General features: G+C 44.9%; 1 non-coding gene across 1 annotated transcript; it reads left to right on the top strand.

Annotated features, from left to right (window-relative positions):
• Nucleotides 1-5,732: 5,732 nt before the first annotated feature.
• On the top strand, nucleotides 5,733-5,804 carry TRNAT-CGU (transfer RNA threonine (anticodon CGU)). Its single transcript has one exon. It is a non-coding gene; the product is annotated as a tRNA-Thr (tRNA).
• The last annotated feature ends 12,418 nt before the right edge of the window (nucleotides 5,805-18,222 follow it).

Below are 18,222 nucleotides of genomic sequence, written 5' to 3'. Positions count from 1 at the left end.
GAAGCGCTATATGACGGCGCACGTTTGGAGCCTTCATTTAGGGCTAGCGCTCAGCGACACGAGGTGGTCTGCTAGCCTTGGTCTGGCGTAATTTCCTTTGGGTCAATGTCTTCCCCTGTCACTTGGTACTCCATCGCTCAGCGAGACAGTGCAGCTACGGGGCGCGCGAGCAAGCACTCACCACGTTAGAGCCAAGAAGGGCTAGCTGTCGGCGGGCGAGCGACGATGGCGGAGACGCAATAAAATGCAAGAAACAAGCACTCACTGCACCCAAATCGTGTCGGCAGAGTCCTTGTATCTCCAGGAAGTCGTTACACTAATATAACGTTGAAATCGCGAAGTAACGTTGTGAAAACATTGAATAAAGCAGGAGCCGTAGTGGAAGCGTTTTCGCACACTTCGGCTTCTTCTTTCTTCCTCTTGTGTGCACATGAAATTAAAATATTTCGGAAAGGTTTTAACCCTTCCTCATTGGCCACGTGGCCAAGAGTCAGATACATCTCGCAAAGTGTATAGTCATTAGAAAAGGGGTTCCAGTCTTGGCTTGTCACTGACGCTAAACGAGTCGATGTGCTCAGGCTTGCGGAGTCACTGGCGCAAATGCCGTCGTGACTCCCCTTGGACTTAGTCTTGCAGGGGAGGGGGAAACCACTGCAAGTTCCCGCCCTTTTAGATTTATCTTTCAAACGCCGTACATTTTAATTGAATTGAGAGGTACAAGTATAGTGCGATCAATTTTTTAATGTGATTTTTTTATATTTATGGCTCGTGTAGGCCTGGTTCAGCACCCCCCCCCCCCGCTGAACCAGTCTATTAATAATGCAACGTAGTAATTCGTCCTACTATAAATATTTCTATTATTAATTTCAGATGTATTCAATTTCGCACTTGTGCATATCACATATTTGCGTCTTTTTGTATTCATTACATAAAATTACCATGCCATTTATGCTTTGAGAGTTTGGTGATGACACCAGTCGCTGTATAACTGTGATGTGTTTCTTTATTTCTTGTGTTTGTGATAATAATTACTATTTAGTGTCTTGCCAATTACAAGTGTCGTTTAGTGTTTTTTATGTTATGATGACGTTGCGACCCTTTAAAAAATCTGGTGGGTCCCTAAAAGTGTAAATACATGTACAAAAAACGACCAAATAAACTCAAGCTTCAAACTATAGTGCCTATAATATTCTAGGCACTATAATGCAACTGCCACTTTACCGTTTTCGGAGAATCATTGGATTCAGAAGAAGAATGCATTTACATAGGTTGGAGGACCACGCTCGTTTTTTTATTTTTATTTTAAAGCACGGTTGAAATTTTTATACGAATGAAAAAAAACTAATATGTCTTCCATGGCAATATGTGTGTTCCTCCTAGTGATATTTGTGTATTTACACCACTCCCCACTGTAGACGCACCCGGTACTGGAGTGAACACATAGCGACATTTTCACCTCGAAGACGGATGCCCACAAGCCTGCACCAATCAGCGCGCGCGTCATGAGCCACATGGTCGGTGAACCATTGATTGATTGATTTGTGGGGTTGAACATCCCAAAACAACCACATGATTATGAGAGACGCTGTAGTGGAGGGCTCCAGAAATTTCGACCACCTGGGGTTCTTTAACGTGCACCCAAATCTGAGCACACGGGCCTACAACATTTCCGCCTCCACCAGAAATGCAGCCGCCGCAGCCGGTATTCGATCCCGCGACCTTCGGGTCAGCAGCCGAGTACGTCGGTGAACCATGACCTCCAATATGGCGGGCGCGCGGCGGTTTTCTCTCCGGTCGTCCCGATTGCGTGGAAAGAGCGTGTTTTCAGAGGTGGGAGTGGCCAGCTCTGTTCCACGCTCCGCAGCGCTCCTTCGTATGGTCAAGCGCATATATTTCGTGTTCCTTTAGGCCGAGTACCTAAGGGAGCACGAAATATACGTGTCGACTAAAGGTAACAGGAAGACAGCGGTAATGAAAAACAGGGCACTCTGGAATTACAATAGGTATGATGTTGTGAGAGGAATATGGAAAGGGGTCATGGTTCCTGGTCTGACGTTCGGCAATGTGGTCTTGTGCATGAGATCATAAGTTCAAGCAAGATTAGAAATTAGGCAACGTGGAATAGGTAGGCTTGCCTTAGAAGCTCACGGGAATACACCAAATCAGGGATTACAAGGTGATATGGGATGGGCATCATTTGAGGGCAGAGAAGCTATCAGCAAGATACTGGAGAGGCGATTGAGATAAATGGTGGAGGAGCGTTGGGCTAGCAAGGTTTCCAGCTACTTGTACATGAAGAATGTCGATACAAAATGGAGGAAGCGAACCAGAAAATTGACTGGTAAATGCTTGGAAAACAGAAGGGGGCCAAGCCAAAAAGAATTATCGGTTAAGAAGAAGGTGAAGGAAGCTGAGACCGATATGTGGAGAATTGGCATGTCTGCACAAGAAATTTATCGAACTTTTAAGCAGGAAATTGCCAAGGAAAGGATCTATGATGATACTCGGGATAGTTCTCTACTGTTTGAGGCCAGGACGGGAGTACTGCGAACCAAGACATGTCGGGCCAAATACGAAGGGGTAAACACGGTATGCAGTGCATGTGGAAAGGAGGAGGAAACTGCCGAACACTTGATAATGTTCCGTAAAGGGCTTCACCCTATAGTTCAGGATGATGGCGCAGAGTTTTTCAAAGCACTGGGGTTTAGGGAAAGGGAGGGCAAAATAGACTTTAAACGGGTAGAATTAACTAGAAGGAGGTTATCTGATTGGTGGCTAAAGTCAAGGCACGAGTGAAAATCAAACCGTTCACTGCAAAGTACGAATCCTCAAACTTACTGTTTAAGGGAAAAAATAAATATAGTTTTTAGTTCATTAAGTATTACGGCTTGGTGGCGCTAGCCCCCCGCCCGATCTAAAGGGTACAGTCATATCCATTCATCCATCCATCCATCCATCCAACCATCCATCCATCCATCCATCCATCCATCCATCCAAAAGGCTGCTGCGCTGTTGACAAAGCATGCATGTAGCGAGAAAAAAAAAGGTTTTGCGCTTTTACATTACTTCACGATCATTTGGGAATGTCTGTCCAAGGTATACGAGAGGCAAAGTCAGTGATTGAGCATATATATTCTCAAATGGGCTTTTTCTTTTGCTGTAGATTTGCACCACCCATATTAGAGAACTCATAATTGGGATGCCTTTGAAAGAGATCCGGATGTGCTGGAACCTTACTGTACTTCGAAACTTGCAGACTGTATAAAACAAAAAGGACAGCCCGATCACCAAGCGAAGACAGAAGAATACCGCGTTCTACGCTCACGGGTTACAATCGATTAAAATGGTTACTTTATCTTTCCAGTCAACAAACTAGCGCTCCTTCTTGTTGTGACGCCGTTTAAAGAATCATCTCGTCGAGCCTCAGAAGCAGGATACAGGGAGGATGGTGCTGGTGGTCACCATGCATCTAGACTATGTCTAGACTGAACTTCGTGGGCTTTGCAACGACTACAGGCTGGTTACAGGCGCGTTTTGGTCACTTATGGTCGCCCTTTCACACTGTGAACTTTACAGGTTTTATGTGGATACGTCGGGCAATATAAGAACGAACATAGGAATACTTTGCTTCTTCAAGAAGTGCGCAACACGTTTTCATAGTCTAAGGCTCCTGGTATGAAAAACTGCGACGTTACATAGCAGTGACAATTCGCAGATTTTTGTTTACTCAGGAGTATAGCTACCTCAGGGAACACTTAGTTTTGATTAGAAAGACGCCGATTTGGATGCACTTCTCGTACAATAAGTGAACATGACACTGATATTGCGATTGTGCTACCAAAACATTATCAAAATTGAGAAGACGAAATAGGATACGATGCAAAGTCAGGCACTTTCACTGTGAGAGACGTAGGGAGTGAATGTAGGTCGGCTAATCGAAGCACAGTTCTACAATATTCCGGCAAAATTACTTCTCACGTACCCTACTTCAATCACATGACCAGTGCCCTCAGTTATCTAGAGCATAACTGTGCTTCGGTTGACCACCTCATAAATATCCGTACGCGATATAATAGTAAAATTATGAGTCAGGATAGGAGAGCAATACGATTCAACTACAACAATTAGCCCAGTTTTCGCCCATACAAGTCTACGGAAAGGAAAAATGCCAGAATGCCTCTATATTTCTCAAATCGAGCTATTGAGCACCGAGATAAAATGAACTCTAATGAAAAAAAAAGCAATGCTGCCACAAACGCATTGATACCTTCTTACAATAACCTATCAAGAAAATGCAGCAGTCGGTATGCTTTTTTTTCGTGAATTGGGGCAAAATAAATGCAGTAACAGAAACAAATGCTTTCCTTTAGTTCAGCCAGAAAATTCTGGCGGTGATTATTGCTGGTAGGCGGAAAAAACAGCCACGCGTTTGCTGGAATACCGCGCATCTCTGCTGTCTGCCGCGGTCTCCGCTGCCGCCGGAATCCGCGCCCTCTAGCGGTAGATAGGCGCGTGAGGCAATACACGTTCATTTTGCTGGAGTACAGTGGCTGGAATAACCTATTTTAGCCACTGTAGCTGGGGAGCGCAGCGATTGGGACGGCCTATAATAAACTAGAATATAGGACGGTCGGACAGAAACACGCCGTAAGCCCGGCATCTCGGAGGCCATGGGTGAACCCACCTAGGAGAGCACAAGGGCAGCAGCCAATTACATGAACGGGATGATTTCTTTCGACACGGAGACATTCGGCTGTCTTACTATGGTCATGTGGTCGGTACACTCAACCAACAATTGAGAACGCCACGTTGGCGTTGTTCAGCCAGTCGGAGTGGACGTACGGAGCCGCCGGCCTCGTGAGCTTTTCATATTGGACCTGTAATACAAGTAGATTGAACTTGAACAAACTGCATAGTTGCATCATCATTGTATTATTTATTGGGTTCTGCGCTTCCAGCTGAAAACACGGTCGAGAGGAATAATCTCGCCTAACTCATTTGTGGTTACTGCAAAGAAACGCCACTCGTAACTATTCAGATACCATATTCTCGTCCTTGCGTGAAACTTTTGGATGGTTGACAAAAGTAGTACTTCGTGCTGGTGTGGGTGAACTTGGTTTGTTCCTGAAGTACTGGCTTTCATTTCTGTGCTGCGATGTATTATCATCGTTCACCAAGGAGCCCGGTTATGCATTATTGCAGCACCTTTTAATAATGTCGTTTGTAAACAAAAAGCTCCAAGCAGAACATGGTATGTAAAAAAAAGGTAGGCACATGCATGCGTGTGCGCGTGTGTTTTACACGTCGTCGCAGTGTCACAAGACCACCACAACATGTTTTGATGACGCAACAAATGTCCCGTTTTCACATCCTAAGCAGGCACGAACACCGGCGCGCTTTTTGAACTGGCCGCATTAAAAGAAGGCGCGATGATTTATTTCTTGTACTCTCATTAATGTGACGCTCAATGAAGTAACTAACTAGCCGACGGTTGTTCATAAACAAAGTTGACTAAGACAGGGTAAACATTTTCTACTCCTCGAACGTAGGCTCTCACTGTGTCTTTTCATGTCCATTGTTTCTTTCTCCTGTCTTTTTTTTTTCGCTTTCGTAAAGTTAAACTTGATGAACTAAACACTTAAAAAAACGAGACCAAGGGCCATCACTGCGCCACGCAGGGAGCAGTTCGGACACTACTCAAAAATTCCAAGCAACGACGGCCTTCAGTCGTCGCCGCTATAGCTCAGTGGTAGAGCGCTGGTCTCGTAAACCAGCGGTCGTGAGTTCAATCCTCACTGGCGGCAAACACTTTTTTCTTTCACTTTCTTTTTTTTATTATCTATCCATCAGGTTACGATCATCCATTCAAAATCAACGTTCTCAATAGCAACTGGTTCCGTTTGCGAATGGCCAAGGCATAAATTTAGTCAATCATAATTGAGAAATTTGATCTCGATCGAGCGTAATCATTGTCGGAAGCACCCCTGGTTACGCAAGCCTGAGTGCGCAAGAAACTGGCCGGTAATGCATCCTATATTAAGCACAACTTAACGCAACTTCAGTTGGGGCTTATGGCCTCGAGGCCCACCTCCGCAAATGGCGGCGCCACTATGGGCGTGGCGTGCTTGGCAGGATCACGTGGTCTGGGCAGCTGCATCCGCTGTTTTTTTTTGGAGGGCTGCGCACGTGCTTTGAAAACGAAACTTTCACGTTCTTCCTGCGCTGCTCTCTGTTCAATTGCGGAGTTTTTTTTTTTTTTTGCTTTCTCGCACATTGAGCACAATGGAAGCTATCGTTGCAGGAGTGGCTTTCCGAAGGGGACGAAGATGGTGCTTCTCGGTGCCGGTGTGCCGGATCTATACAGCAGAACCCCTGCCTACACCTACCCATCCCAGTAGCGGATCTAGGAGAGGGCGGGAGGGGATGAGGACGGTAGGGGCGATCACCCCACTCCCCAAAGCCTGTGTCATCAGCCCCCCTCCCCCTATTCTTGAGTCTTTCCTGCCTATACCTCCAGTCACCGAATAGGACTATTAAGTGGCACCACTGTAAACACACATTAACAGTATTTATACTAAATTGCGGTTGTGCTAGTGAAAAAAAAAACGAAATATAACCCCGCCCTCCTCTTCGCTGTTACTTTAAGCGACTGCCCCACCCCTCCCCCCTAAAATGAGTGTCTGAATCCGCCCCTGATCCACCCAACAAAAAATTTCGTGAAGCGTGCACGGGCTGTGGATCTCAGAACTGGCAAGCAGTCATCAGCTACGAGTCGTGCGTCTAGCGAGCACTTTTGCGACGAAGATTTGCGTTACTGCGTCGGTGCTGTGATGCTCGATGAGCAGCATGAAGCACACGATCGGCCGCGCGCGCTACCCGCCGGCTAACGGTGTTCATCCGCCACAGGACAGAAAAGGCGCTACCTTGCTGGCAAACTACAATGACGCGCGTGAAAATGCTTGCAAATTACGCGTTGATGTTACCCGGCTTTGCAGCTGCAGGTTGCTGTAATAGCTTTACTCTTATTCACAGCGACTTTGAGTTCGTGTGGGTTCATGTGGACAGCCCAAAGTTTGCAGTACAAGTCCGGCGAACGTTATTCTAATTTATATCTCGTCTTTGACATTGCATGAAACTACACGCTTGGTTTCGTAGACCACTTCTTCGTTCACCAACAGTCTCCAAGTCGTAAAGCTTTGATCTGCTTGAGAATGAGTTGAGTGTAAACAGCGCAGCAAGTTCACTCCAGGAACGAAAAGGGAACTATAATTACGGAACATATTCAACAAAGCATCGCCGCTTCCTCCCGCTTTGTGCTTGCACAAAATGAAGCGAATGCACTGAATAGTGAAACAGGAGCAGACTCGACCGGAATTGCCCATTGAGAGGACCTAACGGTATGGTATAACTATCAGTTAAAGTGCAGGAAGAACAGACAGGAAGAGAGGACAAGCGCTTTCTCGCAACGGTACGTAGTGCGAAGCAATTTAAGAAATGACATTCAAATTTACACGTATTTAGACTGAAAAAAAATAAAAAGGCATTGGCTGGTCGTCACGGCATATCACAAATAGGCACAGCAAACGCCTGCAGTTGTAACGAAACGGTTTCTCATTTGCTATGATCAATCAATCAATCAATCATTCAATTGAATTATCAACCAAATAACTTTATTTTAACCAAAAAAGGAAACATTTGCGGTGAAAAAAATGTGGCCGGGTAAAAAGTTGTCAGACGACAGCTTGCAAAGCCTCAGCGACCCAGCGGCAGTGAAACGAGAGGGTGCAGCATTTGATCTCAAAGAATAAACCAAAAAGATGCTAAACATTTCAAGTATGCATTACAAATTACAATGCACAAACGAATACAAATATGCATTCACGTATGATAGACATAGACATATATGCAGAGTATTTAAATAATGAAATGAAAATAATTTGCAAAACACGTGTATGTTCCATTGTTACAAAAAGCAAGTTTGAATAGTAGCGTGAACAGCCCTCTGATTTATTTATTTTTAGTAGAAATAGCGCGTAGCCACAAACGTACTTATCTGTGTATACTCAGAAATCATCATATTCTGTGGTCTAAACTTCACAGCACGATTTAGAAAGGAAAAGAAGACAACTACCAGTTCCAGTGCAGCACGAAGCTAGAATGCAATTCATTCGGATTTCTCAGAAAGGAAAGCCTCTTTGTTGCCGAAAAATTCGTCACGGTCCGGGGTTCAAACTCAGGACGAACGCCCTTCTGGGGCGGTCGCTCGTGGCGAAAGTGGAGCCATCGATACGGACATCATGCAGACGCTCATATATATTCAGACTCAGACGCACCATAGGTGGCCACGCCCCCGCACGATCGCGGCCTCGTGATTTCCTTAAACAACACATTTCGCACAGTTTACACTGAGCGGCTGACTATATTTTCGGGCAAGAAGCAAGTTGAGGGGTCCCCAACGCGGTGACCACGTGAAACGGGCGCTTCGTTTTCCGCGGAGAGACAGTGACTGATTGTAAACTATCTGGTGCTTTCTGCTCAGCGAAAATCACTTTTTTAACACTAAAGCACTTATTTTGTTTCGAAAGTACCTACAGAAATCTTCTGTAGCGCTTCCGAGATGCGTTTTTCTTAAAGGGAAGCTGAAGCACTTTTCTAAAGAAAAAAATAACATAGAAGCGTGTAAGGGCAGTTTATACCTTGCTCAATTAGAAAAGCGATGTGAGAGTTCTCAAAAGTGAACGACGATAGCACTTTTTGGTGAAAAAAAAAACATGATGAAAAAATTGCACTTTTCGGTGAAAAAAAAACAGATGCCTGGTAGCTGTGGCCACCGTGCATCTTGAGACGCTGAGTGAACACGGTGACGTTATTCGATATGACGCGTCATCTGCAACATCAGCACTGCTGAAGAGTGGCCTCTTCGATTAGTTCCGGCAACAGCATGTCATGGGTTAGTCACGGAGGCTGTGGTTGAAGATGAGAAAGAGCTTGCTCCAGGCCAGAGAAAACGAAGATGACGTATGTTTCCACGCCCACACTTTCAAAAGAATTTCTTATAACGATTACACCTCAGATATTCAACAAATTCTATTGTTTCTCTCCTCCCCCTTTTTTCTTTTTTTTACATTGCGCCAAATTAGTTTTACAGTCAAAACACAGTAATCATATTGCCCTAGTCTATAAAACCTAAAGGTATTGACTTGCATTAACCACCGGCTTCTTAGCCAACCCCCCTTAGTGGGTGAGAGCCACAAAAGAAAGAAACAAGCAAGCAAAACTTCCAGCGCGCTCGCGAGGGCGGAGCCAGACAAGCTTTTATTTCGCCTATTCTAAAGCTCCTGCTGCTACAACCGCAAGAACAATTATGACATCGTCAACAATAATGTCGGTCTTTCCTAAACATGAACTTTGATTGAATTTCTAAAATCCCTTAGCTTCTCTTTAAGCGCCGGTAGCAAACGCTCTATGAGTCGTGCTCGATAGAGAGCGACTCGGTAACTCCTCGGTTTTAGGGGCGAAGCTCCTTATGGCGGCACCCGTTTGTTCCTCGTAGTCTTAGTAATAGTGGTAATGTGTAACCAGTCTTACATTTTGACCTCCAAGGTGGTGCCGGTGAGAGATTTCTTCTGTGCGTTGTTGAACAATAAAAAATTCGCAGCGTGCGCGTTAACTAAAGGCCGAATTCTCCTGTCTCTTATTCCCCCTCAGCAGCCATTGGCATGCACATTGAGCACTATCTGACAAGAAAGGGTTGCTACGTTATACTCGCTGGGCGTAACCTCTTTGGTTTTAGAAAGGTTTAGCGAGCGTTGGGCCGCAGTGCCATGAAACAGTGAACTAGTATATACCATGAACTCGAGGTGTTAAAGGTGGGAAGTAGACACGAAGCGCAAGCCGTAAGAAAGTGTGCGTGTGCTTCCTCTCGTTATGTCCGCTGGATGGCGGTGCTTCTATATGAGGAATATATGATGAAAAGATGCGAGATGGTGGTACTTGGAGTGTTGAATAGGTGGACGAATGGACACACCGACAGATGCATGGACGGACTCATGGATAGCTGCACCGACGGATGGACGCAAGGGCGGATGCATGAACGAACGCAGGGACGGACGCACAGATGGACGTGCGGACGCATGAACAGACGCACGGACGGTCCCACGGACGGACGCATGGACGGACGGAAGTAAGAAAGAATGAATGGACGGATGCTTCGCCCCACTCTCCATCATTCACTCCGTGGATATGCTGCCATTTTTTATTGAATATGGCGATTAAGGGAAAACCATGGAAAGCTGAACACGTTTGCGAGAGAAGCAAGTGAGAGGAAAAGAAGGAAAATAGGAAAATAACGCCAGGGAGGTTACCAGTCTATAGGCAGCCGGTTTGCTACCCTGCGCATGGGAGGGGGATTGGGGATATGAGAGATAGAGAGGAGAGAGGGAATAGAAATAAACACAGCTCATTAAGCAACACACGCGCGCGCACTCAGTCATAGTCCAGTCTTTTCTTTCGTGGTGTGTGACATTGATGTTACAGCCGCTTGTTCAAGTCCATGTCGCGTAGGAATTTCAACATTACTTTGGCGCCTTCTTTTGCAATGTCTTCTCTCGGGCACTTGAAAACATAGTGTCCACAGACATTTGGCTGTTGTCGATGCGCCGCAAGAACGGACGTCAGTGACTGTCTCTGGATGTCATACAACAGACAGTCGCCCAGGACGTACATGGTGAAGTGTCTCTTTGCAACGACAGGCATCGCAGACAGCGTTGTCGGCCATTCCTACGATAAATGAATAAGATTTTGTAAATGCCGCCCCTAGCCATAAGCGATGAAGAAGGGTGGCTTCTCTTCGGTCGAGCCCTGTGGGCATGCGGAGAGCCATCAAAGAGGACAGGTGGTGTTGGCGATTCGTCTGGGTGGTCTGGTTGCTTGGTGGGACCATACTGAAAGCGTGAGTTCCCGCGCAAGTCGTCGAAGATTACTGGCAGCATCGGTCCGCGAAAGTGGTATGGCTCCTTCTCGTATACCTACAAGAGCTGCCCGTGCGGCAGTATCGGCATGTTCATTCCCTATGACGCTGCAGTGACTTGGCAGCCACTGAAACGTCACATGGTGCCCTTTCTCGTGTGAAGTGTGGAGAAGGCATTGAATTTCGAAAACAAGCTGTTCGTACGGCCCGCGAAGCAGTGCTGAGAGCACAGATTGTAGGGCAGCCCTTGAGTCGCTGAAATCAACCATTGTTGCGGTGGTTCCCGATTGACCACACAAAATGCAGCGCGCAAAGCAGCTAGTTCCGCTGCTGTAGATGCCGTGGAGTGGTCAGTTCTAAAGCTGACGGTAACACCTCTTGCAGCAAGTAAGAGACGGTTAGGTGGCAGAAAAGTAGAGATAAAGGACAGAGATAGTAAGAAACTGAGGTCATTGTGCCACAAGTGGCATAGAGATCGGCCATGAATGTATACATTTCTTTATAATTGAATCGATTTAATCATAGTAGATAAGGCATTAGGCCAAAACAAAAAGAAAGTTTTCTTTTCGTTTTTTTTTCTTGCGAGCCTGGTGGGCCTCCTATCTAGTCATCTTCATCATTACTACGATCCTTTTTTTTATTCACGTTTATACTCTCGTCAACTGACCGGTATTCCAATAGCCATGTCATTCATGCGCTGATATCAATATTTTTTACGATAGGGGGTTGTTCTGACCTCCCCCGCCAATTCTTCCAGATATATTATTCATAAATATATAATCTTATGCTATTATCTCTTCCAAAAATAAATGATCTTACTGCTTTGCAAGCACTCAGGACTCGTTATCGAAGATACAATGTGAAACGGTGCCTAGAAGAGCACCGATTAATTGATATATTGGTGTTAAGCATTCCCACCATGGTCCAAAAAGCCAATTCTAGGCCAACGTACTCATGAGTCTGAGTGAGTTGTGCTTCAGTGAGCTTGAATCCGAGTGAGTCCGGCTCAGGAAAATTTTCGTTGAGTCTGAGTCCGAGTGAGTCTAAAGCGCAAAATATATTTCATGAATGAGTCGGAGTAAGCTCCACAAGTTTTGCCTACCTATGCTGGTGGCACATATGTCACTGCCCCGTTATAAAGGGAGTATCATAGCATCTATCCATCCATCCGGCCCATACAGTGCATGCGACGTCACAATAGCATCGCTAGAGTGATCCAGCGAGGCGGTTGGTAATTTCGCGGGACATGACCAAGCAGCGCAAAGGCACACTAACGTGAAATGGTTTCACCAGTATTCGTTAATCGATCTCCGCAACACCAAACGCTCTACTTTTGCCACAAGAACCCTATTCACAAATCAGACGAGGCGTAAATAAATAATGCCACTGGTGACACCACCTCGACTTCCAGCATGAACTTCCTGTGGAGTGATGGGTCGCGAACGAACGCCGTCTGCTATTTTAGGCATATCGGCATAAAAATTTACCACTGTTTGTGGCAGAGGAACTAATGTCAGATCGTGAAATTAAATTCTATAGAAATTCTGAGGCTACGCGGCTGTAACACCAAAACATACACATTAAGATCTGAGACGTCATTCTGAAGGGTTTCGGTGCGAAATTGAAGAAAGGAAATAGTTGTCTTAATTTTCTCTCGTGATAACGAACCATGATGGTCAATTAAACTAACACTAACAAAGCGGTCAGGCAACAAATTATCTACCAAACTGATTTAGCGATACGAATAAATTTCTTGCCACCATGAGTGAACTTGTTTTTTTAGTCTTAATTATTAATGAAAATTCTGAATACACAAAGTTTTTGTCTTGCCCTAATTAATTATACGGGGAGCAAGTGTACTTTTTCATCTAAATATTGCTATGGATCGTAAATGTTTACTGTTTTTTATAGCGACCTATGTGGGTTGCCATCAAAGATAGACAATATCTCATTTTTAAATAAATATGTGATGTCATTTCAGAAAATCTAAACTTATTTTATTTCGGGGCGTGCATTTTAGGTCGGTACTACCACAAGGTGATCTAACTCTACATTGTTTTTAAGTGGTAACGAACACGTTCAAAAGCTAAAAAACTTATTTTTAAATCTAGATTACGAGACTGATCATCACTTCGCAAGTGTGTCTGATTTTGGCGTTTTTAGCTAAGAACTTGCAACTTAATAAATAATTAATTATCTAATTTTGCTACATTTTGCGCAGTGGAAATCAATCTGATGCGAAACAGCGAGTAGTTGCGTAACCTGAATGTTTTGGCTTTAAGCCAAGTCTGACGAGTCTGCGTTTTCGTCTAAATTCAGAACTCGTGTGTTCATATCGTGGACTTAACAGACACGTTGACTACTCGGGCATGCAAAGAGTATACGTCATTGTCCGTTGCAATGTCTGCATCACTTACGTTATGGCACAGACGTCACTTATTTCATTCACTATAACGAGGAGTAAGTATATCCAGAGTTCGTTGGTGTAGCTGCGGGGACGAGCAACGCTAGAATTTATAGCTTGTCGAGTCACAGGAATATATATGTAAGCGTGTGTGTGCCACGTTGAAATCAGGAACTATCCCGAATCGTATGTCTTTCTCAAGACACGAAGTGCCTTGTAAAATTTTCAATGTCTATTTTCGCTGTTCTCATAATCACGCGTCATTGGCCGTATTATATTATTAAGCGCGGTAGATGACTTATTTCTGTCGCCATTTAAAGAACTCTGCAACAGCTATATGTGAAACTGAGAGAAAAACGGCGCACACTCCATAATTTTATTTTATTTGTTAATTTATCCATACTTTAAGCACACGTGCCTGAACAGGAGTTATCGGGCACAAGTTTATGATTTTGAAAAATCAGTACAAAAGGGCAAGAAACTCCCACAAAATGCGACCAAGTAAAAAAATTCTTACATTCACTACAGCACTACAGCACAACTCAGCATGACACGGGTGAGCAACCCCGCACCCCACCTTTCAGCACCCATTCCCCTAATTATTTATTCCCCGCCACTGCAGCTGGTTTATTAAAAATGTACGTTTTGGGCGATGGCGGAAGCGATAGTCTCCTGGAGTATCATTCGAAGGAATTTACTCCTAAACTTCACTTTCCGAAAGCCGATGTTCAAATAATACAGGCCGGTGTGATCAGCACTTTCTTTTAATTTTTGCATTCACTGCGAAGCTCTTATTAGAAACTCCTCCAGTGGTATCTACCTCAGAAATTTGCCCCCCTCCCACATCCCTAAGTTTTTAACGGAGAACACCGCGTCTGCCTAAACCTGCCATAGCGATCCTGTGGTAACGGTAGCTCCTGCTGCTGACCCGAAGGTTACAAAGTCGAATCTTAGTCGCGGCGCCTTCATTTTGATGGAACTTAAATGCTAGGGGCTTGTATACAGATTCTTTGAAATTTCCGGATCCCGCCAGTGTGGCGTTCCTCTTATCCATGTGGTGGTTTTCGTGCGTGAAACCCCATCAATTATTACTTCGTGCGAGTCTATGCAGAGCAATATAACTATATTAAGTGTGAACTGACGATTTCACACCTGGACGTCCGTCCTTCTATACATACTCCAACAATGCTGGTGGAGTTCTCGAGAGAGAGGGGTCTTTATTTTCGTGACGACTAGCAAAAACTGGAATTTACGGCCAAGTGCTTTGGTTTTTTTTTTTTGCCCCATGCCATCTTTCGTGGCTCTGGCTTGTGACATTCAGGTTTGTGTGTGACTTCGCGGTGAAGAACTTATGCAGAATAAAGATGGCAAAATTATGAAGTGTATTCAAACAATAATAATAATAATAATAACAACAATAATACCCGGGTTTTTACGTTCAAAAACCACGACGTGGTTATGAGGGAAGACGTAGTGGAGAGCTTCGGAAATTTCTACCATCTAGTGTTTTTTGTATTGCAATGACATCGAACAGTACACGGGCCTGTACAACTCTGTCTCTACCGAAATTCTACCGCCGCGGACAGGTCCAACCGGCGATATTCGGGTCAGTGCGCAGCCAAAAACCGTATCCACTGATTGACCGTGACGGACATACAGTAGCAAGATTACTGTACACTTCTTTTATATATGTATTATGTAAGTATTGTTACAAACAGCGACGTAGGCATTTTTTCTTGGGGGGGGGGGGGGGGCCATTTTGTTTTGAAGTGGGGACTGGGCAGGCACATGTAGCCGGGTGTCATTTTGTGCTCTGTGCACCATAGTGAAAAAAAAACATGGGGGGGGGGGGGGGGCGGGAGCACACATTTGGTGTGCCACCCCTTGGCTAAATTTACCTCTGGTTACAAATTACAGCTGACTTAAATAATGACATTATTTTGCCTTTCGAAAAGCAACTAAGTCACAAAATGAAGTTTATCATTCATGCACTAGTTCTCCTGTGCACTTTATTCAACTTCCAACAATTGTTAACCGTGGTTCTATCTACAGCAAAAGCAGGATAGAATCACGAAAAACGCCGTAGAGGGGGTGTCCGACTTAAGTTTTGAGCGCCTTGGTGTCTCTTACGTGCATCTGAATTTAAGTACTCGGGCGCCCTTTGCATTTTGCCTTCATCGATCTGCGTTCACACTGCCTCCATCTCTGTCACAATGGTGAACTTGACCACGGAGCACATAGAGGAGCATCCACTCAGCTCCTTCTCGCCTCGACCCAAGCTCTTTCTTTGTTACATTGATTGATTGATGTGTAGGGTTTAACGTCCCAAAACCACGATGTGATTATGAGAGACGCCGTAGTGGAGGGCTCCGGAAATTTCGACAACCTGGGGTTTTTTAACGTGCACCCAAATCTGAGCACACGGGTCCAGAACATGGACGATTACTTTTGTGCATAGGCGTATCAGCCGGGGGGGGGGCACTGAGAAAAGTTGGGAAGGCTGAGCCCCCCCCCCCCCCCTCCACTTCTGACAGTGCCTCATGGTCACTATTGGCTGCACGCTGGGGAAACTAACAGATAAGGCGATGTTTTCCGTCAAAAGAGTAATCACTCAATTTTGTTCCTATGGGAGAATAAAAATGTTACGGGGCAATGTTCTAACAGACTAAAATTTCGACATTTCCACTGTGATCATTTTCTTTGTAGACTCTTTGCGGTGCGGCTCGCCTGTGTGATGCTTTCGCGACCTATGCTGTAGAATTGCAGAGCAGGCAAACGGTGAACAGGGGCTCTATATTATTGCATCCCTACTTCATGCTTTTATTCTGATATCACTTGTTGATGCAGTTAACGATGGGAACGAGCAAACTGTTTATGGACCGGCCAAAGCATTTGCTGCTTCCGCAAAATAATTTTCTTCGAAAAGGATATACCATCACCGCTGCTCTGTGGAAGCGGCTACAAGCCGATGAGTGTGACGAATCATTTTTGGTGTTTAAGTTGTCTCTACCGAAAGGCTAAACATTTTTTTTTTCACTTTAGTCAATGGTGAACCTGATCAGCCTTGCTTATGGTAACCGGGAGCCATAGCAGTATCTTGCAAAGTGGCCACGAATAAAGCAGCGAAGTGGAGTTCAGTGAGAAGCCCAGCTTTTAAGCTAGCCCCACAAATTGACCCACAGGACCGAGGAGAAGATTAAATACCGTGGTTTTAACGCGAGAGCTGTTATGACATCAAAACTCGGGTTGCGCGTGGCGCCGTAGTTGTCTGCCGCCGCCCCCACCGGTGCCCGTAACCACATCACACGAAATTAGTAAAAAAAATATTTGTAGCAATGATACTATGGGACTGGAACCTGAGTCGGCTGGGTGCCAGCCAATATGCTACCACTGAGCCACGCCGCTGATTTTTTTTTCTTTAATGAATGAGATTATCACCAGTAAGTACACAGAACATACTTCATCAGAAGTCAGGCAAACACACACAAGCGTCAAGAACGGGAAGCCACTCCGGAACGGGGTCAAAAGTCTTGACAACACTGCGCACTTGAGCAGCAGCTTCTCGGAAGACAGATCTCGTCGACCGTGGTGGCTCGGCGTGTCTATCGATCATGCGACTTTTCCATAATGAATAAAGTCCCAACAACATAAACAAGTCGTAAGGAGTACTATCAGTCAGACTCTTTTTGAACGGAAGGAACCTAATACCGTGGGCTGTGATTGGAAGTTCTTTTCCTAACGTTCTTTTTAGAGTGTCCCAAAAATAAAAAGCATCACGACAATGAATAAAACAATGCTCTATAGTCTCAGGTTGGTTGCAGAGTCTACAATTCACTGTCCAGGGTACGTATATTGTTTTTTCATTTAGCCACGTTTTCACTGGCAGCGTGGAAGTGTGCAGTTTAAAGAAAAATGTTTTGGCTGAAGGAGACATACACATTCTACGTACACGAAATAATACATCGTGACCAGACAGAAGCGAATATGGCTTTCGATAAACACGTTCGGGAAAAAGGTCATTCACAAGTGCAGCGGTTAATTTTTTTCTGTCAATAGTATACAAATACTCTAAGGTAAAGCTGGCTTTCAAAAAACTGACAGTATCAGCAATTTCTTTTAGGAATCTCCGCAACGGCAATTCCTTAGCAACGCTTGTTGTGACATGAATAAAAGGAAGGTGGTAACATAGACGGTTACGAAGAACCGCTAATAAAAATGGGTGGCACACATCCTTGGGGTAGAAAAATCGCAACACCAACTGTCGCACGAACAAATGCACAAGACCGAGGCCACCCTTTTAAAGTGGAAGAAAAAGATTGTCTCTTCTCATGGGCTCCCAGGAAGAGCTCCAAATAAATCAGGAAAATATCCTATGAAGGGCTTGAATGTGTACCCGAGAGCAATGCAACACCTGCAGATTATAAATAAGCTTCGATACAAGGAATATATCGCCCGCTTTCGCTCTGGCAAAAATTGAAAGCTCCCGTCCGTGCCATGTTGCCACCTTTCGGCGGATCGTAGTTATCGCAGCGGTCCAGTGTGGGCCGCTGTTACGATAGTTATCGAGAGGCACACCAAGGTATTTCATAGGAGCCGCATTCCAATGAGTATTTGCGAAGACCGAAGGAGTTGTAGCCCACATGCCTAGCCAGAATCCCCTACTTTTATCAAAATTTATGCTGGCGCCAGCGACTTCACAGAAACGTAAAGTAGTGTTGACCGCTTCTTGAACACTGGGTTTATCAGCGCAAAAGAAGGCAATGTCATCTGCATAAGCTAGAACTTTAACTTCCTCAGCATCATATCGGTAGCCTTTTATGCTGTACTTTAGAAGCACACTTAAACATAA

This window comes from Rhipicephalus microplus, unplaced genomic scaffold (assembly GCF_043290135.1).
Source record: "Rhipicephalus microplus isolate Deutch F79 unplaced genomic scaffold, USDA_Rmic scaffold_621, whole genome shotgun sequence".
Classification (NCBI taxonomy): domain Eukaryota; kingdom Metazoa; phylum Arthropoda; class Arachnida; order Ixodida; family Ixodidae; genus Rhipicephalus; species Rhipicephalus microplus.
This window is presented reverse-complemented; position numbering and strand designations above follow the sequence as displayed.